This window comes from Lolium rigidum, chromosome 7 (assembly GCF_022539505.1).
Source record: "Lolium rigidum isolate FL_2022 chromosome 7, APGP_CSIRO_Lrig_0.1, whole genome shotgun sequence".
In the NCBI taxonomy this organism is placed as follows: domain Eukaryota; kingdom Viridiplantae; phylum Streptophyta; class Magnoliopsida; order Poales; family Poaceae; genus Lolium; species Lolium rigidum.
Window position 1 is genome coordinate 140201241 of NC_061514.1, and position 26776 is coordinate 140228016.

Consider the following 26776-nt stretch of genomic DNA (forward strand, 5'->3'; position numbering starts at 1 on the left):
ATAATTTACAGTACAGCCGTGTACATAATTTAAATAAAATAAATTTCCAAGTAGCAGGACACAGGAGGCTAATTCTTGTCATTGTAACTGATATAGATGTATACTGTCTGCTCTGTTAAGCAATGCATCAGAACTGCAATAAGTCAACAAGCAAGTAACTATATCACCTGTAGTCATTATTTTCATGGGATTTATTGATAATTAATTACAATCTTAAATAATAACTGATAACTCCTTCGAGGCTTTCCAACTTAGCAAATATGGGATGTGCAACATCATTAATTCGACCAACATGAGCTTAAAGAAACAGCTAGCATGGTAAGCTAGTAACTATGAAATGAGAACCAGCAGCAATGCAACCATTGCACCTAGCAGCTTATCTTCACATGACTTCCATGACAAATTTGATGAATCGAACAACAATGAAGCATCCTCCTAAACTACAGTTTCTTTTGTTGTGTTCTCTGCTCTAGCTAGGCCGCTCCAATACTATAGTATTTTGAAATCACTAAGGTTTAACTAACATATAATGTTTGATGTCATCTACGTCCTGGTGTTTAATCATCATCAACGTTTCAAACCACTTGATGCATGTCTGTGTATAAATACTACTATCAATATGCGATAATCTGTATATGAACATATTGTGTGAAAACATTTGAAACTATCAATATGCGATAATCTGTGCACCCATTCTTGCCTCTCAGACCAGTTAATCGAAATCAAAAAAAGCCGACAACGAACTAACCTCCATCTGCATGTCGTCCTTGACCTCGCAGACATGGCCGGACGCCTCCGCACCGATCAGATCCGCCACCACCTTCAAGGCCGCGGACGGTTCAGCCTGATCCACCAGATCCGCCACCACCGTGACGGCTGCGGCACCATCACCCGCAGCATCACCCGCATCGCCCTTCCCTGTAGCAGATTCGTCGCCGTCCACATCCGCCGTTGCCGCCACCAACGGGCCGACGGCGGGAGAGCCGATGACGGAGGTCTCCACGGCGGTCTTGCTTGCACCGTCCGCCGTCTTCTTCTCCTCTCCAGCTCCGCCATCCCCTCCAACCGCCTCCGGCCGCGCATCCCCTTCCACGACCGCCAGCATCTTCACTTCTTCCGCGGCAGCTCTACCAGGTTCCATCGCCGCCAGATCTACTCAACGGCGGACGATCCACTGCCTAACCTACGGGCGGAGTGACAGGGAGAGAGACGAGGGTTTTTTGGGGGAGAGATGGAGCTCGAAGAAGTGGGGAAGGGGGGGAAATGGAAGCGGACGAGCGGTTCCAGGACTTTTATATGCCCCGACGCCTCCGCTCCCTCGCCACGTCTTTCTACACGTCACCGACGCCTTCCCTTCCTTGCCACGTTACACGCCACGTCATCCCGTATACGTACAGAATACAGTATAAGTGACTCCCGTATACCCTACGCCGAAGCGGTATCGGCTAATCCTGACCGTCCTTGTGTTTTTCAGCTGAACGTCGTTCGCCAGGGGGACACCGGAGCACAGGCGCACGATCACAGCGCATCTTCTGCCTCTCCGCGACCTTTTCAGGGGATGTTGCAATGATCGATGCGCCCCGCTTAAATCTCCTGGATTAGTCTTACACAAACCGATCGGGGCCGTATCGCCGTATCGGCATTGGGATATGGTAGGATTTGGAGACCAGGAGATCATGTTTGGCTGTCAGGATCATTTGGCACCGAGATACCGATTGCATTAATAAGTATATATGCCCTGCCAGTTCGTCGCGGCAATGGACAGTGGCGGTACGAGGGCAATGCGGCCTAGCACAAAACTGTCAAACACGCTGCTTCTGTCATCGTGTCTGCTTGCTTTCATGCTAATAAAGTATTCCATTCAACATCTTCCTAGACGACTGTGATCGTGGCCCTGGTGGTGATAACGAGAGCTATTTCATCTATCACGTGGGACCATGGCTAATTGTGCCCAGCCTGACGTCCACGGACTCAACTTCAATGACTAGGTGAAGCTAAGCCACTCACACTACCTGGCCTTAACATTTTTAAACGGTACCTCAGTTATTAATTAAAAAAGTGAATTCCACTTTTTATTCTGTAGTTCTACATTTGTGACACTAATTACCCTGTTCAATACTAAATCATCTAGATTACGCATTTTAGAATATTTGGACCCTCGATATCAGGTGTGTATTCATTGGGCAATGTGTGAGTTGATTACCGACTTTCAATAATATCAATACATGAAGGTGGAATGGAACAATTGGATAAGAGAAGTCTAACATAATCATAGATGATGGCCTCTGATATTTACACATTTTATTGCACCACATCAACGAAATACGCCCGCCCTATCTAACAAAAACAAAAAAAAATGCTAAATTGGGGTAAAACCATGTTTAAAGACTTCTAGATGGGATATTCTTGTAAAAGTTGCACTAAATGGGATAATATGTGTCAAAAATGCGTAACTATAGGGTAAAAGGTGGAATCTATTATATATTAAAAGCACAATACATAGGTATAAAATAGAGACACCGCGTTAATCCACATCCTCAAAATTATTTTAACTGATAGATATGTAATTTACGGTTAGGATTTAACGAGAAACTTATAGTCACGTAACTACGTAACCACGTTTGACACGTTTATTTAATTAGAGGCAAAAAATATGTAAGAAACTCACGTGCCCCGTGCCCCGTGAGAGGTAAAAAAGGGGTCCTAGAAAATATTGATCATTGCGCCCTGCCTAGACGTATATCTCTAGGACTCTACCTCTTTTAATTTAAAACAAAGAAAAATGTGTTTGCTAACTTCAGCCGTTGCACTATTCCAGTTCATTCATGCAAATCAAACATCGAAAATCCATAGCGAAACGACACTGCATGCATGGAAATTTAGGATATCTGCTAGGATGAAAAATTGTGCACAGTGCACATATTGATTGGTCCATTATTTTTTTGTTGTTTGTCGAAACATGTCATCTCAAATATCAATGCATGACTCTTTGATTTATATATTGTGCATGGCACGTGAAACGTCGATATTGTACATTCAGATATCGGTATATTTAATAGCTACTATCGTACATACTACCTCTTTTCCGATAAATAAGGTGCACGCGTATTGCAAGACGAACTATGATTGAAAAAATTTGAGCAACAAAATTTTGTTTATATTGTACGTAATTTATATCATTGGATTCGTATTGAAAAACATTTTCTGATGATATTAAGTTATACCAAAAATCTTTATATATTTAATGAAATTCTTGGTTAAAGAAAAACACGAAAAAATGAGAACAGCTTATTTCTATTTATATATTAAAAGCAGAGGTATAAAATAGAGACACCACGTTAATCCACATCCTCAAAATTATTTTAACTGTTAGATCTGTAATTTACGGTTAGGATTTAGCGAGAAACTTATAGTCACGTAACTACGTAACCACGTTTGACACGTTTAATTAGAGGCAAAAAAATATGTAAGAAACTCACGTGCCACGTGAGAAGTAAAAAAGGGGTCCTAGAAAATTGATCATTGCGCCCTGCCTAGACGTAATATCTCTAGGACTCTACCTCTTTTAATTTAAAACAAAGAAAAATGCGTTTGCTAACTTCAGCCGTTGCACTATTCCAGTTTCATTCATGCAAATCAAACATCAAAAATCCATAGCGAAACGACACTGCATGCATGGAAATTTGGGACATCTGTTAGGATGAAAAATTGTGCACAGTGCACATATTGATTGGTCCATTATTTTTTTGTTGTTTGTTGAAACATGTCATCTCAAATATCAATGCATGACTCTTTGATTAATATATTGTGCATGGCACATGAAATTAACGTCGATATTGTACATTCAGATATTGGTATATTTAATAGCTACTATCGTACATACTACCTCTTTTCCGATAAATAAGGTGCACGCGTATTGCAAGACGAACTATGATTGAAAATTTTGAGCAACAAAATTTTGTTTATATTGTACGTAATTTATATCATTGGATTCGTATTGAAAAAAAAATCTGATGATATTAATTTATACCAAAAATCTTTATATATTTAATGAAATTCTTGGTTAAAGAAAAACACGAAAAAATGAGAACAGCTTATTCATTAGAATGAGGGACTACATGACAATAGCAAAATACTTCTCCCTCTTATCTTATAACTATTTGAATCTAAATTTTAATTTTAAACCTAAAACGCCAACAATCAAAACAAATATTAAAATTACATAATTCTATAAGAGATGTACATATACTCCAACATAATTAAGTGAATATTTGGTGTCTAATTAGACACAATTAGCACGCATAGAGGAAAATTGGAAAACTAGAGGGATTATAAACTGAGAGCAAAACGCAGTGTTAGTATTGATTGAGAATCATCATAACATGGTAGTTCTGAGCATAAGGATCCCGTTGATTTAATATATGTACAAAGATACATATGCATGTATTTTAGATTTTTTTATAAATAGATGTATTTTAGTTGTATCAATGTATAAATGTGGGGGAATGCTAGAATAAGAAAGCAATAAGGTTTATATTGTTTATTTGTTAGTTTTTTTGAGCTTTCACGGCTGAGTTCTTCCTCCTTCAAATTGAGAGAGAGAGAGAGAGAGAGATATGCGCTAAAGTTGAGGCGGGAGAGAGATAGAATTGTATCATGTGGTTTATTTTCAATATAATTTAATTAACTGGCCATCCTATCTTTCCATAGTCTATAACAATTATCTATTAAGGGCATGTGCAATGGTTGATAAGACTGTCTTATCATAAGCATGCCACGTAATCTAGATATAATAATAAAATATGATGTACAATGGGTTGTTTTTTAGTCATATCTTTAGTAACGAGACATCCTAAATTTGTGGTGAGAGAGATTATGCTAAGAGATGATCTCTTAGCTAACAGAAGGCAAAGTTTTTTTTTTATCTTTCTCTTTCCTCCACCTCAGCATTTATCCTACGTGGCACTGCTAAGATATCACCATTGTACATGCCCTAACTTTGGTGGAAGAATCACAAGATAGCAATCCAATATTCATTTGATTATTGTATCTAGATCTTCTAGCTAACATAACATATTGTAACTACAAGCATTTCTTAATCGAGGAAATATATGAAGTAATAAATCAATTAGATCAAGATATAATGAAAAAAATATGCAGTTGCCTTAGCGGTCAATGTGATTTATTTTATTCAATTTGCAAAAAATTATTATTCCTTCAAAAGAAGTTAATTATTAAAATGGTTATTCAAGCATCGAAGTAAAATGTCATACATTATGTGTGTTCTAATTATTTTGTCCTTTCGAATGTCACGATCATATGTATATATAATAGTCCATAATTACCATATTAAATAACATACTGATAAATAAAATAAATTAGAGAATCAATCTAAAAAGTCTTAGTAAAATAAATAATGCAGCAAACCACAACCGATGGTTCTTGATAAATCTATTGATCTCTTGCACCTTACGAAAAACCATGAACACATATACCTTCATGATTGTGCATAACATAATCTCACCATAAATTTGATGTATCATTATTATACCTGAGTGTCATCGGCCAAGAAATAACTAATTGTTCTTAGTAACTATACTTGAAAATCATCAGGAAAGAAATTATTTGTGCACTAAGATATAGGTTATGTTAAATTCAAATTGTTATAAAATAACCCAGTATAACATGAGTTTTTACAAGAACATCCAAGCTTACAATATACATTTAAGTATGTATACATATCTAATACTCTCCCATCCAAAATGTGTTGTCTATAGTTTTGAGTCAAAGTCAAGCTTTATAAAGTTTGACCGACTATGTGCCAAAAAATATCAATATTTGTAATATGAAATGTATATAATATGAAAATATATTTCACCATGATTCTAATAATATTGATTTCATAATATAAAAGCTGAAATATTGTGTCAAACTTAAAAAAAAATACTTTGACTAGATATAATATGCAACACATGTTTGAAGAGGAATGAGTATTACCATCTAGAAAAGGCAAATACTGGATATTGTTATGTACTTGCCCACAAACAAATGATTCTTATATATGTTTTCCTCACAAAAGATATTTTATTTATCATAATACTTAGAGTGACTATAGAGTGTCTTTATTCTAGGAGAGTAATATAATAACTTTCTATAGTGTGATGCAAACAAAATTGTAGACACTTGCACACATTGCCATGGTATTTCCGAGGGCCTCCTTGCTAGTTCACTCATTAAAAAAAGGATGTCCGGTTTTCAGGAGAAAATCAAGCGAAAACTTGCAACAACCGGGCCAAGCCTACACAACCAACACACCCACACACCACAAAGTGACACTAACAAACACTCGAACACGAGACTCCAACTCCGCGCCGAAAAGGATAGGCCACGACACAAGGGGGCACCTGTCAGCCAATCGCTAATCCAGGAAAGGCAAAAACAAAGGTGGCGAGAGAATCGCAAACCTCACTAGTGGCGACAACAGCTCCGGGCACCGTTGGTAACGGCCCAGACTTAGAAACCACATCACCTATAGAAACCACCTGCATATCGGACTCAGGCGAGAGAGATACTGCAGCGTCAACATCACCACACTTTCCAAAGCCAAGTGCCTGACATGGCGGAGAATCCACATCTGAGGACTCGTGTGAGTTGGGCCTCACTTCCTCGACGGAAGGAGGCGTAAGCACACCACCACACAACTCCAGGAACTCAGGAGTGATCTGCATGATCGGGGCCGTGATCACCGAGCTCGCCCTAGCACGATTAGAGATGCAGCCATGAAGGCCCGCTCCATTCGCGCTCACTTTGCCATCATCAGGCAGAACCAAATGATCGGAAGATGCCCGGGCAAGCCTACCCAACGCCGCTTCTGCCCGCTCTAGAAAGCCCCCTAGCATCTAGCCGTGCAAGGAGTCAACAACCTCATGAATACTGCTATCATCCATGATGATCACGGCATTTCGTTGTTTACAGTAATTAATGGTAGTATTACCTCTATATCAAACGCAGCGACAGTTGCCAGCAGTAATTAATTGTAGCATTCCCTCTATATCGAACGCAACAACAACATAAGCAAGAGCTCTCAGAGATGGATTACTTTTGGCAAACCAACTTAGGTGTACGAAGCTAGTCGTAAATGGTGATTGATTGCATATCGTATCTACTATGCGCGGTTGGGGTAACTCCATTGGAGCGGTTGTTGCTGTGTATGAGGAGTGCTTTTATCGCCCTAGGGGCTTTGCCCATGTTATCTTTGCTCATAGTGGTAGGGAAAGTAATAGAGTGGCTCATACTTTTGCATGTAAGGTGGAGGGACCTCCATTCAGTTTCGATAGAGGATCCGCCAAATTTTATCGAGTTGCTTACAAATGATGTAATCCTATTTGCCGATCAATAATGCTGCCATGATGGCTTTCCCTAAAAGAAGTCTCATTCATTCCCCAACACCAACACGATAAACAATAAAGGGTTATCTACCACATATGCACACATAGCGACCATGGCCTCTGTGCCGCTTCCTCGGCATCACAGCCCAGAGCTCTCACACACGTCCGTTCTCCCGCACCCGCGATGCGGAAGCGGGAAGCTACCGCGCACTACCGTGGAAATGTGGATTAGCGCTTGCAGCAAACGAGATCCCACAACGCCCAGCAGGCTCCACCACGACATCATGCTGACATGAGGATATCATATTAGGTCTTCAAGATTGGCTATCCCTGGTATAGATCTAGGAAGAAGTATGCGAGGTTCATAAAGCCCATGAGCACCCGAATCCCAGGAACTAAATAAAATAGGCAAGTAATAGCTCATAAAGGAAAACCGACATTGTAAATTGCAACCGACCCGAGTTGGCCTCCGGTAGCTAGCCTACTATATAAAGACTAGGAGGAGCCGCCGGGAAGGGCACCCAATAACATAATCTTTGTAACCCTAGCTGTTCCGACGACTTTACCCACCATAAATATACGTTAGATACCTTATTTGTCTGACCAATCGATGAAACCACAGGTGCCTCTATTTTCCCTAAAAACCCTAGTCCATGACAATGGACATTGCCGAGATTAACTCTCGTCACATGCTATCAGTACTCCTCTGGGAGCTCGAAGCGATGGAACGCCTCCTGGAACGCAAGGAGGAGGCGGCGAGGAATCCGGAAGAAGTAACCGCGCATCGCCATGTCGACTAGGTGCAGGAGTTCGATCTCATGCAGTGGATCCGCTTCTCCCTCAAGGTCCAGCATGGCCTCTGCTACAAGGACCTGTCGACAACGGCTAGTAGTAGTTCCGGTGAGCTCCGTGACTAATCCCCAGCTAAACTAGATCTAGGGTTAGGGTACGGTTAAAGTATGATGTAGCTAAGTATCTAGATCCTGCCTGCTTTGTGATGAACTAGTTTTTCATGCTTTGTATCTATGAAGAGTGAAATGCACTCGTTGATGAAATCTATGGCACCAGCTTGCTTCTAAAATTTTCAACATGGATTTGCAGCATCTACTCTAGGCAGACGAAGCTTGATGCTGCAAAACTCGTTTCCGGTGCAACCCATCCGCTTTTTTACCTTGGTACCACACACGGCAAGCCCATTTGTCCACCTCACAAGTTCATTAATTTTTCTTTAGATTTTCATTTCTCTGTTATTTATTTGTTAAATTTTCACATATTTGATGGCACACATTGAAAGAACATATTTGCCTCCCAATAGATTTTGGGTAATTGAGCACAACACTTATTTTGGGACTAACATTTCTGCATAGTGTTTTCAGGCATACAGCCCCATCATGGTATGGTGTACCACAAGGGACTCAACCATCTATACACCAATCTACATCGAGATCAGGCGTGTGAATCCAATGCCCATCTGTATTATCGATTTTTTTCCGACGCACATCTTAATAGCAGCAGCATCAGCAATGCAAATGGTATATGATCCCACATGACACAATTGACGAAACGATATTTGACACTCACAAGAAGGAAAGGCAGTTGGAACTGAAAGTTAATCGTGCTCCTTCTAGAGCAGCACAATGCTAACTAAAACCCAATTCAGTGGACAGGACACTTGAACAAATAACATAACTTGCAGCCAGTGGAACGTTGGGCTGCAACCTGCAACACATTATATTCTCCAACATAGAAGTACTAGGGTTCTCACAAAAGGCAAGAATAGTGTACGAGGAGCTAGTCCTGTTACATATAGCATCCTAATCCCAGTACCCACTAACTTGTGATTGGCAACTTCTAGGAAAGAAACACAGGAAATATCACCCAGCTTTTGCTACGACCAGCTGTTAGGAAAGAAATCCCAGCTCTCTTCTTTAATACAAGACCTTTCTGACACCCTTGGTTCTTCAAATAGAGTCTCTGTTCCACCCAAAATAGAACAAGGGTCAGGATGGACATATTTAGCATGACAAAATCTACACGGTGATATCACCAAGTAGCACACTCTAATGAACCTAGGCAAACAGGGATATCACAAAGATCATGTCTTAATTAAGTGCCAATGCCCGCAACATTGCAGTTAAAAGAAGAGTCAACTCCACTTTTTACACCCTGGTTATGCACTTGTGACACTGATTACCCCGCCGAGTGAAAAATTGTTTGTACAATCTCTTTAAAAAGTTTTGGACCCTCATTTTCTGATGCGTATCCATTGAGCAAGATGTGGGGTGATAAACGGGGTTCAAAGATATCAGAGCGACGAGAAGGAATGGAACAGATAGATAAGAGAAGTCTGGACATGAACTCCGATCTCTACAACTTTTGTTGGTCCTATCCAACAAAAACAAGCAAAATGATAAACTGCGGTAAACCATGTTCAAAGTCTCCTTGATGGGATATTTCGATAGAAGTTTCACTAGATGGGTAATATGTGTCACAAATGCAGAACTGGAGGGTAAAAAGTGGAAGACATTCTTAAAAAAAGGAACATCACATGATAGTAACATTTTCCATTTGCGCAAGTCATTTGAGATTTCCTTTGGAGTCTCATGTGCGCATGAAAGGCTGACAGTACAGAGCCAAAATGTCTGGTATCTAACTCAAATGCATGCTTTTTACAACTGAAGAACTCGATAGTTAAAAAACTTCTTATATTAATGCACTAGAAACGTAAAACAAATCATGCATGATCTTACAAATTGATTAACTAAGACAAGGACACATGCACATACAAAAAGATAAATTTACCTCACCTGTTCAACCAACATATCAAATTAACAGATCTCATATATGTTCAGAGTTTCTGATCCATCCATTTCCACCCAACTCCCCTGCCTACAAGCAGAAGAAGCAGAACAAAAAAATGAAAAAACAAGGAGAAGTTGGGCCAATGAGAAGGCAGGGTAAGCTTTTGTGACAAGTACAGTAAATGAAGCCACATCCATGTCAGGTACAGAGAATAATAAATAACCTTTAACAAGACATGTTAAGACTCTGCATATTCAGTCATCCAGAAATATTCATGAGAGAATCTGTACTAGCTTTGTCCAATGGCTCCACACAAAATATGAACAGATCGAGAAACCTCCGTGCAAAATGTGCATCGCTTAGTAGTCTTCGAATATAAAGATCTGGTACTTTTTTAAAATACATAAATAAAATACATGCTGCCATGAGTAAATGACTGGTATTAAGATGAGCATTATCTTGCACGGAAATGTATTGAATGGAAAAAAACAATAACAAGCTTTAAGCTTCCAAATGTGTCGATCGATTAACTATATCACACATCAGATGGTTTTGATATGTTCTTTTACAGTGTGATTGTTTTTACCAGTTTACAATTGTTAGAAAACTTCTGGTGAAAATACTAATATGAGCAAAGTATGTATTACAGAAATGGCCAAGCAGCAATAGCTATAGTTATATTTCTGTTCTAGACTTAATTTAGCCCAACAATAATTACATTTCCAAATTGCCATAAGATAACCATACCCATAAAGAGAGAAACAACTCAAGCTAGACCAAGTCGATCCTTAATCATAGAAACAAATATACATCAAACACACAACCAATAGTAACTGGAATGAATCTGTTTGCACGTGAGGTAAAGATGTATTACCTGCAGTATAGAAATTTCTGTAAGGATAATACAGCTTACTACTCCAGCAATTTCTTTTGGAAATTCTTATGAACTGCATCGAATCAAGTTGAAGCATGAAGTCACCAATATAAGTAGCCAGAACAATCGCATTTGACTCCTCGTCATACCCCACCATCCCTGCCATTTTGTGGTCGCTAGGCATTCCTTGTGGAAAGAGTCCATCTAGTTGAATGACTCTTGACTGCAGCACCCATCCAACAACATTGTCAGAGTTGGAGCTCCTCTTCCACAATTGGATGCCCAGATCCGACATGCTTGCGAAGCCAAGGCCACTATCATTTGTCCGTAAGAGCTGGAAGGAATAGTCGGCGGCACCATGGGCATCCACCGGCTGGGCATCCACCGGCTTCTCGATCACATCAAGACTTTGGCTTTCAATATCAAACGCAAGAATGTCACCTTCACATAACAACCAGAAAAGTGCATTCCTAATGAGGACACTGGGTCTTATCGGAAGAATCTCATCTGTAGTTGGCGTTGATGCAATATTTCCCCATGCACCAGACTTGGACTCGTAGAGGCAAGCGGACGCTTGTGTGTCTCCACCACACGTCAAAACTAACTTAAACGGGCTGGAGAAGCAATCGCCATGCACATGCCCATCTTCAGGATCAACACATAGCACCGCTGCGTGCCAGTCCCAGAAAGTGTCAGTTTCGGCATTGCCAAGCCCTGGTGGAAAAGGCACGCGTTGCTGCTGCCCGGTGAGGGGATCCCATACAACGGTCTCGCGCAGCCACTTGATAAAGACAGCGAGCCCATGTCGGCAGCCAAGGAAGTCCCTGCTACTCTTGGGCACGCAGAAGCGTGCAGCTGAGATGCGGTCAGGCTTTGTGTCCATGACAGGAACGAAGTTGTGTTTACTGCCAGTATACCCTACAAAGAAGCCCAACAGAGGAGGCTTTTGGTGGTGTTTCCGGAAGCGTTTGAGAAACCTGGGATCGGAGAGGATGCTGCGCCAGAGTGTGCAAACGAGGGAGGCCTGTGGGAGGGAGGATGGCTTTGGAGGGAGACGGAGTAGGATCTCCTCCAAGAGAATCTCATTGTCTAGCGGGTGCAACCTCCCCTGCGAGAAACTAGTATTGTCGGCGTCGAGGGCCTTGTATACTGGGTCGGTTGACGTTGTAGAACACCGCAGCCTCTTGGAAACCACAAATGTCGTGCTTTGAATGGGATCGACCCTGAACAGCAGCAGCAGTGAGAAGCAAATGCAATAATCAATGGCCATATTTCATTGATCAACATAGTTGCAAGCACAACAAATGTAATTTTTTTTCCTCTTCTAAGCCTTGTAAAAAAATTCATATAGTAATTCTCGAAAAGTTGGTGGTAAAGTAATTCCCATTTTTTATAGATCCGCCTCTGATGGCAAGCTACGGTTACATCTGTAAAAAGCTTCAAGAGATAAACAGGGAACCACGTCAAGCATTTATAGATAATTAGAAAGTCACATTGAAAAGGTTATTTCTAGATAGTAGGTTGAAATTTAGTCTAAGACATCCTACATCATTTGTGAGACATGCTGGTCGACTATACACTTTGCAAGATCAAGGAGTGTATGGATCTGAACATGAATCTACCACAGGTACAATGACAAATTAATCTAGGATCATTATATGCTTCCATACACGCTTTCTACTTATCCCTGCATCTGAGCATAGATCCTTATTCTCCGATATAGAAGCTGCTAATGAAGTGGTAAAGTAATTCCCAATTTTTGAAAGGATTTGGAGCCTGCACATTTCATATAGGAACACATCCGAGGTGACTCGATAATTAAGACAGGGGAATTAAACTCAGGACTATGTGTCATTTATGGGAAATGCTGGTCTACTGTGAACTTAGCAATATTAAGTCATGCTTCAACCTGAACAAGAATCTACAGCAGAACAGCAGACACCGGGACAAATTCAAGAACAGTATATGCCCTATGTTTTTCCTTCCTAAATCCCTGCATCTGAAACACACTAAAAAAAACCACTGGTGTTGCACGCTCTCCTCTCTCAAACACACTAATAAAATCAGTGCCCGAAAACATTCACAAACAAACAACGGAAAATGACATTCGATCCTACCCTTGGCCTTGGCGAATCTGAATGGAATTTAGGCAGCAGCTAGGGCTTACAATGGAATGGAGAGAGAGATAGGATGTTACCCTTGGGGAGTATCAGCATCTGTATCCATCATCTATCTCTCCGCTAACCCCGTCGCAGCAGGCTCTCCCCTCTCCACCACTGTCCAATCAATAAGCAAATCAAGCTAGGGTTTTCAGGCAGAGAATAGTGTAGAAGAAGGGGAGACGAAAAGGTCGAGAATTAGAGGAGGGAGAAGCGGCGGCCTGATCTACAACCGTCGGGCCGAGGTCGCCGGAGGCGGTGCCGCCCCTCGGTCTCTCGGTCGCCTGGGTCCGACCGCCGTCGTGAACTGGAGAGTGAAGTGGGGAGCTGAGCTGCCGCAGCTACGCATAGGACGGGTGTCATTAGCGCAAGGCCGACCTTCCGCACGGCCCAGCGATGGACGCGTGTCGCTACAGCTACCGGAGCACACGTTTTATTTCCTTTTTCTGTTCCGTGCGCAGGAGTAGCCTGATGCATGCGCCGATGCACGTCAGTTCAGTTCACGAATGGATCCAGCCTTTTTTTTCCCGTTAACGCACGCCTGTTTTTCTTTCCTACTACGTCTGAAAGGAAAAAAAAAGTCTATTCTAAACCTTGAACTTGTAGTGGTACGAAGGAATCAAACCCGAATTCAAAATCCCTGTCATTTGTATCTTAAATTGTGTGATACTGTAACACCCCGTCCTACTGAGATCGACGTGGCATTACACAAGTAATAGACTTGGTCGTCCTGGCCCACTTGTAAGGCGGTAGCGTGTGATGTTTGTTGTCCATCTAGTCGAGCGTTGTTATAAGCTCAAGGACATCCTGTAATCAGTATGAGATCTAAAATCAAAAGGGAAACTCTGTCTTCTTCCTCGTGTGCTTCCTCTCATCCCCTTCTCTATTTCTCTGATTCCTCATCCAAATTCTCCCGTGATCGTGCTCCAAATCAGGGGTCATCACAAATACCAGTCTAAATCAAACCTTGTAGATGTTTGGCAGACTGGGAAAAGGAGAATCCCGACTGGGAATACCCTTCGTCTCACTAACTAGTAGAGCCCACCTGTCATCTTTATCTCTTATCCCAATCCATCTTTCCCCATCTTTCTAAAAAAAAGAAAAACATCGGCCATAGGGTAAAGCTGGTATGGTGAGGGGCAGGGAGTCGGCCAGCCTGCTGATGCTTTCCATCCTTGTCTGGTCGGAGCTGAACTCGATGGGGAGGGGAAGGGGAGGGGGAAGGAGAGGTGGAGGAGCTACAGCATGGGCCCCGTCGCCACCGGCGGGAGCTCGCAAGAGCAGGTGGCGGACGGCTGTGCAGCGGAGTGGCAGCTCCCAGGGCTGGGCCGCACGAGCGTGTTGAGGCAGGTGGCCGGCTTCGAAGGTATGCAATTGTTTTGGTGGCGCCGACATGGGGTATTCTGCAGGTACCCGCCTAGACAGGGCAAGTGGTGTCGCGGGTGGAGGCTTTTGCGCGGCTACGAGCACGAGGAGGCGGTCCCATAGGCACGTGGCGTGGAAGGCGCCGTCGTGGCCGACGTGCACCACACCTTGGCCGAGCTTGTTAGTGTTGGCATGTGCCAGATTGGGGATGAAGATGAACCTTACATGTGGGCTAATATAGTCAGTGAGAGTAGCACTTTAGGTTTTTATTTTTTCTCTACCAAACAACCCAAGGTTTGATTTAGACCGGGATCACATAGTTCAGGGTAGAAACGACAGAAATTTCGAGTTCGTTGTTTGTTTCGCCGAACCACTACAAGTTCAAAGTTTAGAATAGACTTTTTCCACGCTGAAAACGTGCAGTTGTGAGTGTTGCTTTTTTAGCATTAAAAAACACGTGGTTTCTTTGTTAGTACTTTCATTTTTTCTTGTTCTACTTTTCATGATGTACTTCATATGTACCAAAGTACAAGTATAATGAAAATGGATGTTGGTATTTTGCCTAATATAGGCACAATCCATTTAATTTCATCCATGATATTTTTTTTGAAAATCCTAAAGATTCAATTGGTCCATTTATGCATGGCAAGGGGTGAAATAAAAATTTAGTCTCACCTTGCTAGTTTAGAGATAGTTGGACCTCCTTATCAGGGGTTGCTCCACTTGTTGTACATGCATGAGATAAGGAATCCCACATACGTGATCCTCCTCCTCCGCCCTCGCTCATTTCGCATCCTTTGTGTGTGCCTATAAAAGAGCAGTCGCTGCTCTCCAGAATAATACACATAAACGCCAAAACGATTCCAGAGCTTTGCACAGATCAAGGTTTTCCCCATCCCGTCTTACAGCATGCACCACGAGTTGGGACAGTAGGACTCCGAAACCCCACTTCTTGTGATCCTATACGGGAGAGCGGCGATAAGGTTTAATTTGGCGGGAGCACATTGCGCGACTACTGGCTTCAACTTCATCACGGACTTGGACGAGTTCTTCCCCGACGAGGACTTCTTCCCGGACATCATCAGCCTCTACGACAACATGGGCGACAACACCGTTAACGCGAACGGGTCTTCTTCCGTTGTGTCATAGGTTATCCTGTTTCTCCTACTTGAGATCATGATGCAATTTCTAGTTCTAGTATCGTGTCTAGAATTTATAATATCTCGCTATATTTTAGATGGCATGTCTAGTTTGTTTTCTTTAATTCTAGCCATGTTTTATCTTCAATTATTCTTGATTAATTTATGCGGAATTTTTTTATATTTCCAACAATCCAAAAACCTTATTATAGGAAAATTTCTCTTGTTGGCTTTGTTGCGTCTTTAAGGTCACGTCCGTTTGAGGGTGTGAATTTTAAGAGATGGCGTACCATAACAATTCCTTGGCTCACAACCATGAGATGCTTTGGTGCAACTAAAGGCAAGCCTGAAGGAGAGCTTACTCCCCTCGACGCGAAAGCTTTCGAGAAAGCCGACACTCTTGTGAGGGGAGCTATTATTGGTGTTCTTGGTGAGAATATTATTGAATCATATTTGTCCATAACTGCATGGATGCGCTTGAGGCCAAGTTTGCGGTCTCGGATGCATGTAGTGAATTATATGTCATGGAGCATTTCTATGACTATAAGATGGCTGATGAGCGCTCCGTTGTTAAGAAGGCTCATGAGATACAGTCCATTGCCAAGGAACTTGAGTAGTTCATGTATCTGTTACCCAGACAAGTTTATTGCTGGAGGCATCATTGTCAAACTTCCTCCATCATGGAGGAATTTTTCTACCTCCTTGAAACACAAGGGACATGCTTTTTCATCACGGGTCTCATTGATACTCTTGATGTCGAAGAAAATGCGACAACAAAAAACACACATGCTCGAGGTGCTGAGGGAGGTTCTAGCGCTAATTTGGTGCAGAAGAAAAACTTCCAACCCCACAAGTTCAAGAACAGGAACACGTTTGATGGCGAAGAAAAATTTGATTCGAAGAACAAGACCTCACAGTATACCAACTAAAAGAAGAAGACTGATACGAAGAAAGGAGTATGCCACGTCGGTGGTGATCCTGATCATTGGGCTCCAATTGCCCAAACCGCTTTGACAAGAGTTAGCAAGGGACGGGAGGCAAGAGTGTTATCATTGGAGATACTAAGATGAAAGATGATGGATATTGTATATTTCCTAGTATCCTTTCAGTACGTCATTCTCCTGAATGGTGGTTTACACAGGTGCCAACGTACATATTTGTGTTAATATCTCTATGTTTTTTTGTCGAGTCGTAGGGGCTGATACGTCCATTTTGCATCACTATTTTATATCATAATTTACTGTTATTCATTGATATATTTCATATTTAGAGATGATACTTATGTTATTTCATCTATTTTGCATGTTTAATGATTATTGGAGATTCGTGCACCGGAGTCAGAATTCTGCTGGAAAAAGCACCGTCAGAATGCAATATTTCGGAAGATCAGCAATTGACGGAAATTATACGAAAAATCCTATTTTTCCAGAAGACGAAGGGAGCCAGAAAGGGGAGCCGAGGAGGGCCGCCATGGGCCCACCTCATAGGCCGGCGCGGGCCCTGCCCTGGCCGCGCCGCCTTGTGAGGAGGGGGCCCACGACCCCCTCTGGCCTCCTCTCCTTCGTGTACTTCTTCGCCCCGAAAACCTAACCTCCAGAGGATAGTCGCGAAGAGTCACAGCCGCCTCTGCGGGGCGGAAAACACCAGAGAGAAAGAGCTCTCCGGCGGGCAGGAATCCGCCGGGGAAATTCCCTCCCGGAGGGGGAAATCGACGCCATCGTCACCGTCATCGAGCTGGGCATCATCTCCATCACCATCGTCATCATCTCCATCATCATCACCGCCATCTCCACCGCTGCACCTCGTCACCGCTGTAACAATTCGGATTGGATCTGGATTGTTTGATAGGGGAAACTCTCCCGGTGTTGATTTCTACTTGTTATTGATGCTATTGAGTGAAACCATTGAACCAAGGTTTATGTTCAGATTGTTATTCATCATCATATCACCTCTGATCATGTTCCATATGATGTCTCGTGAGTAGTTCGTTTAGTTCTTGAGGACATGGGTGAAGTCTAAATGTTAGTAGTGAATTATGGTTGAGTAATATTCAATGTTATGATATTTAAGTTGTGGTGTTATTCTTCTAGTGGTGTCATGTGAACGTCGACTACATGATACTTCACCTTCATGGGCCAAGGGGAATACATCTTGTACTCGTTTGCCAATTGTGGGGTTGTCGGAGTGACAGAAACCTAAACCCCCGTTGGTATATCGATGCAGGAGGGATAGCAGGATCTCAGAGTTTAAGGCCGTGGTTAGATTTATCTTAATTACTTTCTTGTAGTTGCGGATGCTTGCAAGGGGTATAATCACAAGTATGTATTAGTCCTAGGAAGGGCGGTGCATTAGCATAGGTTCACCCACACAACACTTATCAAAACAATGAAGATTAATCAGTTGTAGGAAGCGAAAGCACTAGAATAAATTCCCGTGTGTCCTCAAGAACGTTTGGTCATTATAAGTAAACAAAGCGGCTTGTCCTTTGTGCTAAAAAGGATTGGGCCGCTCGCTGCAATTATTTCTCTCGCATTTTACTTACTCGTACTTTATTCATCTCGCTATATCAAAACCCCCGAATACTTGTCTCGTGAGCATTTACGATGAATCCTTCATCGAAACTGCTTGTCAACACCTTCTACTCCTCGTTGGGTTCGACACTCTTACTTATCGAAGATACTACGATACACCCCCTATACTTGTGGGTCATCAAGACTATTTTCTGGCGCCTTTCCCGGGAGTGAAGCGCTATTGGTAAGTGGAATTGGTAAGGAAAACCTTTACTGTTTGTGCTGATTTTATTTCTGCCTGCTGCTATAAGTCATTATGGAGAGATCTTCTCTTGAATTTCTATTTGGGAAATCTACTACTACTGCAACGGTAGTGGATGAGGCGTCAGGTGAGGAAGTAATACAATATAAAATACCTATGAAAATTATTGAATGTTTTATGGATAACCGCTATGAAGGGGATGGAACTGTCCATCCTGGTGATCATTTACTGTTTTTACATGAATTATGCGGGTTATTCAAATGTGCAGGTATTGCTATGAATGAAGTTAGAAAGAAACTATTCTCTATATCGCTGTCTGGTAAAGCGGCGCATTGGTATAAATTGCTGAAGAATGGTGATTCTCTTGATTGGGAGGACATTGTGCCCTTATTTTATTCTACATTCTATCCTCCAAGTGAAATTCACAGATATCGGAACCGCATATATAATTTCTGGCCTCATGATGGAGAGAGTATTGCCCAAGCATGGGGGAGATTGAAGTCTTTAATGCTCAAATGCCCCATTCATGAGCTCCCTGGTAATATTATTATTGATAATTTCTATGCAAGACTTTCTTTTCAAGACAAGACCTTGCTGGATACTTCTTGTTCTGGATCATTTACACGCAACAAAGAAGAGTTTAAAAGGGACCTTCTAAATCGGATTCAGGAGAATACTGAAGGATGGGAGAACGACAAAGATAGAGAGTCAGGTATAAATTATGATTATAAATGCATTGAAGCTTTTATGGATACTAATAAATTTCGTAATATGAGTGCTACTTATAGTCTTGATTCTCAAGTTGTTGCAAATCTTTATAGAGCTTTTGCCTCTCATTATGAATTGCCTAAGAAGAATTTTGATAAGTATCATGAACCGTATAAAGATAAAATTGATTCATCTATAAACAAATGTGTAGTAATTGAAACTGTTGATCATGTTATTCCTGAAGCTTATATTGAAAAAACTCCGTTCCCTGCTAAAATGAAGGAGTACTCTGTTATAAATAGTGCGGTTAATAAAAGTGAAAAGAAACCTATAGAACCTGAAGAGCAAATAAAAGTTGAACCTGCTATTGCGATAGTTAAAGATCTTGTGACTGAAAATGTGGAAGATGGTCATATTATTTTCTATGAAGATGCTTCTAATATTGTTTCGCATCCTAATAAGTCTAGAAAAACTAGTGTTCCTATGCTATCTGTTAGAATTGGTGATCATTGTTATTATGGTTTATGTGATATTGGTGCAAGTATTAGTGCTATTCCTTATGAGCTTTACAAGGAGATTATGCACGAAATTGGTTCTTGTGAACTTGAAGATATTGATGTGGTTATTCGGCTAGCTAATAGAGAAACTATCTCTCCAATTGGTATTGTTCGAGATGTGGAAGTTCTATGTGGTAAGATTAAATATCCTGCTGACTTTTTGGTACTTGGTTCTGCTGCTAGTAAGTATTGTCCTATCATTTTTGGTAGACCTTTTCTAAATACTTGTGGAGCTGTTATAGATTGCAAGAAGGAGAAAATTTTGACTAAATTTGCTGGGGAATCTTATGAGTTTAATTTCTCTAAATTTGCCAAAACTCCTTATAAAGCTGATTCGCCTAATAATGATTTTAGAGTTGAATAAGTAGTGCGTCTATTGCTCTTGCTCCTAATAATCCTTTACAGCAACATTTGGAGAATAGTGAGAGCGAAGTCTTTAGGGAAGAAAGAAATGAGCTTGATGAAATTTTCCTTCGTCAACCTATTCTTAAACATGACTTGCCAGTTGAAGATTTAGGTACAACACCACCACCAAAGGAAGATCCTATTTTTGATTTAAAACCATTGCCTGATAATCTTAAATATGCTCATATTGATGATAAGAAAATATATCCTGTTATTATTAGTTCTAAGCTTTCAGAGATTGAGGAAGAAAGGTTATTGGAAATATTGAAGAAACACCGAGGAGCTATTGGCTACACTCTTGATGATTTGAAGGGGATATCTCCCTCTATTTGCCAACATGCTATCAATATGGAAGATGATGCAAAGCCTGTTGTTGAACATCAGCGTCGTCTAATTCCGAAGATGAAGGATGTGGTAAGGAATGAGGTATTAAAACTTCTTGAAGCTGGTATTATATATCCTATTGCTGATAGTAGATGGGTTAGTCTTGTGCATTGTGTTCCTAAGAAAGGAGGAATGACTGTTGTACCTAATGATAATGATGAGCTTATCCCTCAAAGAGTAGTTGTAGGGTATAGAATGTGCATTGATTATCGAAAAGTTAATAAGGTTACTAAGAAAGATCATTACCCTTTACCCTTTATCGATCAAATGTTAGAAAGGTTGTCTAAAAACACTCATTTTTTGCTTTCTTGATGGTTATTTTGGGTTTTCACAAATTGCCGTTAAAACTAAAGATCAAGAGAAAACCACTTTCACTTGTCCTTATGGAACTTATGCTTATAGACGTATGCCTTTTGGTTTATGTAATGCTCCTGCTACTTTTCAAAGATGCATGTCCGCTATTTTTCATGGCTTTTGCGAGAGTATTGTAGAGGTATTCATGGATGATTTTCTGTCTATGGGAATTCTTTTGATAATTGCTTGCGAAACCTCGATAAAGTTTTGCAGAGATGTGAAGAAACTAACCTTGTTCTCAATTGGGAGAAATGCCACTTTATGGTTACTGAAGGAATTGTATTAGGACATAAAATTTCCGAGAGAGGTATTGAAGTTGATAGAGCTAAAGTTGAAGCAATTGAGAAGATGCCCTATCCGAGGGATGTTAAAGGTATTCGTAGTGTTCTCGGTCATGCTGGGTTTTATAGGAGATTTATTAAAGATTTCTCCAAGATTTCAAAGCCTCTTACTAATCTTCTTCAAAAAGATGTACCTTTTATTTTTGATGATGATTGTTGATGCGCGTATAATTGACACGTTCGTCGGGAACCCCAAGAGGAAGGTGCGATGCGCACAGCAGTAAGTTTTCCCTCAGTAAGAAACCAAGGTTTAATCGAACCAGTAGGAGTCAAGAAGCACGTTGAAGGTTGATGGTGGCGGAATGTAATGCGGCGCAACACCGGGATTCCGGCGCCAACGTGGAACCCGCACAACACAACCAAAGTACTTTGCCCCAACGAAACGAGTGAGGTTGTCAATCTCACCGGCTTGCTGTAACAAAGGATTAACCGTATTGTGTGGAAGATGATTGTTTGCGTAAAACGAGTAAAGAACAAGTATTGCGACGAGATTTGTATTTCAGTATAAAAGAATGGACCGGGGTCCACAGCTCACTAGAGGTGTCTCTCCCATAAGATAAAAGCATGTTGGGTGAACAAATTACAGTCGGGCAATTGACAAATAGAGAGGGCATAACAATGCACATACATGACATGATAAATATAGTGAGATTTAATTGGGCATTACGACAAAGTACATAGACCGCTATCCAACATGCATCTATGCCTAAAAAGTCCACCTTCAGGTTATCATCCGAACCCCTTCCGGTATTAAGTTGCAAAACAACAGATAATTGCATTAAGTATGGTGCGTAATGTAATCAATAACTACATCCTTAGACATAGCATCAATGTTTTATCCCTAGTGGCAACAAGCACATCCACAACCTTAGAACTTTCTCGTCACCGTCCCGCATTTAATGGAGGCATGAACCCACTATCGAGCATAAATACTCCCTCTTGGAGTTAAGAGCAAAAACTTGGCCGAGCCTCTACTAATAACGGAGAGCATGCAAGATCATAAACAACACATAGGTAATAACTTGATAATTAACATAACATAGTATTCTCTATCCATCGGATCCCGACAAACACAACATATAGTATTACAGATAGATGATCTTGATCATGTTAGGCAGCTCACAAGATCCAACAATGAAGCACAATGAGGAGAAGACAACCATCTAGCTACTGCTATGGACCCATAGTCCAGGGGTGAACTACTCACTCATCACTCCGGAGGCGACCATGGTAGTGAAGAGTCCTGCGGGAGATGAATCCCCTCTCCGGCAGGGTGCCGGAGGAGATCTCCAGAATCCCCCGAGATGGGATTGGCGGCGGCGGCGTCTCAGTAAGGTTTTCCGTATCGTGGCTCTCGGATGCGGGGGTTTCGCGACGAAGGCTATTTGTAGGCGGAAGGGCAACGCGGGGGGCCACACGAGGCCCCCACACGCCAGGCTGGCGCGGCCAAGACCTAGGCCGCGCCGCCCTAGTGTGGCGGCGCCTCGTGGCCCCACTTCCTTTCCCCCTCGGTCTTTTGGAAGCTTCGTGGCAAAATAGGACCCTGGGCGTTGATTTCGTCCAATTCCGAGAATATTTCTTTACTAGGATTTCTGAAACCAAAAACAGCAGAAAACAGCAACTGGCTCTTCGGCATCTTGTTAATAGGTTAGTTCCGGAAAATGCACGAATATGACATAAAGTGTGCATAAAACATGTAGATATCATCAATAATGTGGCATGGAACATAAGAAATTATCGATACGTCGGAGACGTATCAGCATCCCCAAGCTTAGTTCTGCTCGTCCCGAGCAGGTAAACGATAACAAAGATAATTTCTGGAGTGACATGCCATCATAACCTTGATCATACTATTGTAAATATATGTAATGAATGCAGCGATCAAAACAATGGTAATGACATGAGTAAACAACTGAATCATAAAGCAAAGACTTTTCATGAATAGTACTTCAAGACAAGCATCAATAAGTCTTGCATAAGAGTTAACTCATAAAGCAATAAATCAAAGTAATGGTATTGAAGCAACATAAAGGAAGATTAAGTTTCAGCGGTTGCTTTCAACTTATAACATGTATATCTCATGGGTAATTGTCAACATAGAGTAATATAACAAGTGCAATATGCAAGTATGTAGGAATCAATGCACAGTTCACACAAGTGTTTGCTTCTTGAGGTGGAGAGAAATAGGTGAACTGACTCAACATTAAAAGTAAAAGAAAGGTCCTTCAACGAGGAAAGCATCGATTGCTATATTTGTGCTAGAGCTTTTATTTTGAAAACATGAAACAATTTTGTCAACGGTAGTAATAAAGCATATGAGTTATGTAAATTATATCTTACAAGTTGCAAGCCTCATGCATAGTATACTAATAGTGCCCGCACCTTGTCCTAATTAGCTTGGACTACCGGATCATCGTAATACACATGTTTTAACCAAGTGTCACAATGGGGTACCTCCATGCCGCCTGTACAAAGGTCTAAGGAGAAAGCTCGCATTTTGGATTTCTCGCTTTTGATTATTCTCAACTTAGACATCCATATCGGGACAACATGGACAACAGATAATGGACTCCTCTTTAATGCATAAGCATGTGGCAACAATTAGTGTTCTGATATGAGATTGAGGATATATGTCCAAAACTGGAACTTCCACCATGATTCATGGCTTTAGTTAGCGGCCCAATGTTCTTCTCTAACAATATGTATGCTCCAACCATTAAGGTGGTAGATCTCTCTTACTTCGGACAAGACGGACATGCATAGCAACTCACATGATATTCAACAAAGAGTAGTTGATGGCATCCCCGTAAACATGGTTATCGCACAACAAGCAACTTAATAAGAGATAAAGTGCATAAGTACATATTCAATACCACAATAGTTTTTAAGCTATTTGTCCCATGAGCTATATATTGCAAAGGTGAATGATGGAAATTTTAAAGGTATCACTCAAGCAATTTACTTTGGAATGGCGGAGAAATACCATGTAGTAGGTAGATATGGTGGACACAAATGGCATAGTGGTTGGCTCAAGGATTTTGGATGCATGAGAAGTATTCCCTCTCGATACAAGGTTTAGGCTAGCAAGGTTATTTGAAACAAACACAAGGATGAACCGGTGCAGCAAAACTCACATAAAAGACATATTGTAAACATTATAAGACTCTACACCGTCTTCCTTGTTGTTCAAAACTCAATACTAGATATTATCTAGACTTTAGAGAGACCAAATATGCAAACCAAATTAGCAAGCTCTAAGTGTTTCTTCATTAATGGGTGCAAAGTATATGATGCAAGAGATTAAACATGAGCAAAACAATTGCCAAGTATCAAATTATTCAAGACATTTTAGAATTACTACATGTAGCATTTCCCGATTCCAACCATATAACAATTTAACGAAGAAGATTCAACCTTCGCCATGAATACTATGAGTAAAGCCTAAGGACATATTTGTCCATATGCAACAACGGAGCGTGTCTCTCTCCCACACAATGAATGCTAGGATCCATTTATTCAAACAAAAACAAAAACAAAAACAAACCGACGCTCCAAGCAAAGCACATAAGATGTGACGGAATAAAAATATAGTTTCAGGGGAGGAACCTGATAATGTTGTCGATGAAGAAGGGGATGCCTTGGGCATCCCCAAGCTTAGACGCTTGAGTCTTCTTAGAATATGCAGGGGTGAACCACCGGGGCATCCCCAAGCTTAGAGCTTTCACTCTCCTTGATCATATTGCATCATACTCCTCTCTTGATCCTTGAAAACTTCCTCCACACCAAACTCGAAACAACTCATTAGAGGGTTAGTGGACAATAAAAATTAACATGTTCAGAGGTGACACAATCATTCTTAACACTTCTGTACATTGCATAAGGCTACTGGACATTAATGGATCAACGAAATTCATCCAACATAGCAAAAGAGGCAATGCGAAATAAAAGGCAGAATCTGTCAAAACAGAACAGTTCGTAAAGACGAATTTTAAAATGGCACCAGACTTGCTCAAATGAAAATTCTCAAATTGAATGAAAGTTGCGTACATATCTGAGGATCACGCACGTAAATTGGCTTGATTTTCTGAGCTACCTACAGGGAGGCAGGTCGAAATTCGTGACAGCAAAGAAATCTGAAACTGCGCAGTAATCCAAATCTAGTATGAACTTTACTATCAAAGACTTTACTTGGCACAACAAAACACAAAACTAAGATAAGGAGAGGTTGCTACAGTAGTAAACAACTTCCAAGACTCAAATATAAAATAAAAATACTGTAGTAAAAACATGGGTTGTCTCCCATAAGCGCTTTTCTTTAACGCCTTTCAGCTAGGCGCAGAAAGTGTATGTCAAGTATTATCAAGAGACGAAGCATCAACATCATAATTTGTTCTAATAATAGAATCAAAAGGTAACTTCATTCTTTTTCTAGGGAAGTGTTCCATACCTTTCTTGAGAGGAAATTGATATTTAATATTACCTTCATATCAATAGTAGCACCAACGGTTCGAAGAAAAGGTCTTCCCAATATAATGGGGCAAGATGCATTGCATTCAATATCCAAGACAACAAAATCAACGGGGACAAGGTTATTGTTAACCATAATATGAACATTATCAACTCTCCCCAAAGGTTTCTTTTTAGCATTATCAGCGAGATTAACATCCAAATAACACTTTTTCAATGGTGGCAAGTCAAGCATATCATAGACTTTCTTAGGCATAACAGAAATACTTGCACCAAGATCACATAAAGCATTACAACCAAAATCATTGACCCTCATTTTAATGATGGGCTCCCAACCATCCTCTAGCTTTCTAGGAATAGAAGTTTCAAGTTTTAGTTTCTCTTCTCTAGCTTTTATGAGAGCATTTGTAATATGTTTTGTAAAGGCCAAGTTTACAGCGCTAGCATTGGGACTCTTAGGAAGTTTTTGTAAGAACTTTATAACTTCAGAGATGTGGCAATCATCAAAATCTAAATCATTATGAGCTACAGCAATGGGATCATCATCCCAAATGTTGGAAAAAAATTCAGCAGTTTTATCACATGCAGTTTCAGCAGTTTTAGCAGTTTCAGGCAATTTTGCACGCTTTGCACTAGGAGTAGTAACATTGCCAACACCAATTATTTTATCATTGATAGTAAGAGGTGCAGCAACATGTGAATCATTAGCATTGCTAGTGGTGGTAATAGTTCAAACTTTAGCTATATTTTTCTCTTTAGCTAGTTTTTCATTTTCTTCTCTATCCCACCTAGCACGCAATTCAACCATTAGTCTTATATTCTCATTAATTCTAACTTGGATGGCATTTGCTGTAGTAACAATTTTATTTTCAATATCCTCAGGTTTAGTAGCCATTTTATTAATTAAAGAAGATTGTGACGCAGACATGTATGAGATTCGGTTTTCAGCATTTGCAAGTTTAGTTTGCAACCCAGAAATCTCCATATTCAGATTTTCAAGTTGATTCCCTATATTCTTCAACAAGGTAGATTGTTCATTCATAGTTTTAGTAAACAATTTA

General features: G+C 40.8%; 1 pseudogene; it reads right to left on the reverse strand.

Moving 5' to 3' along the window:
• Positions 1-9265: 9265 nt before the first annotated feature.
• LOC124672069 lies at positions 9266-15667 on the reverse strand (annotated as a pseudogene).
• Between the last annotated feature and the right edge of the window lie 11109 nt (positions 15668-26776).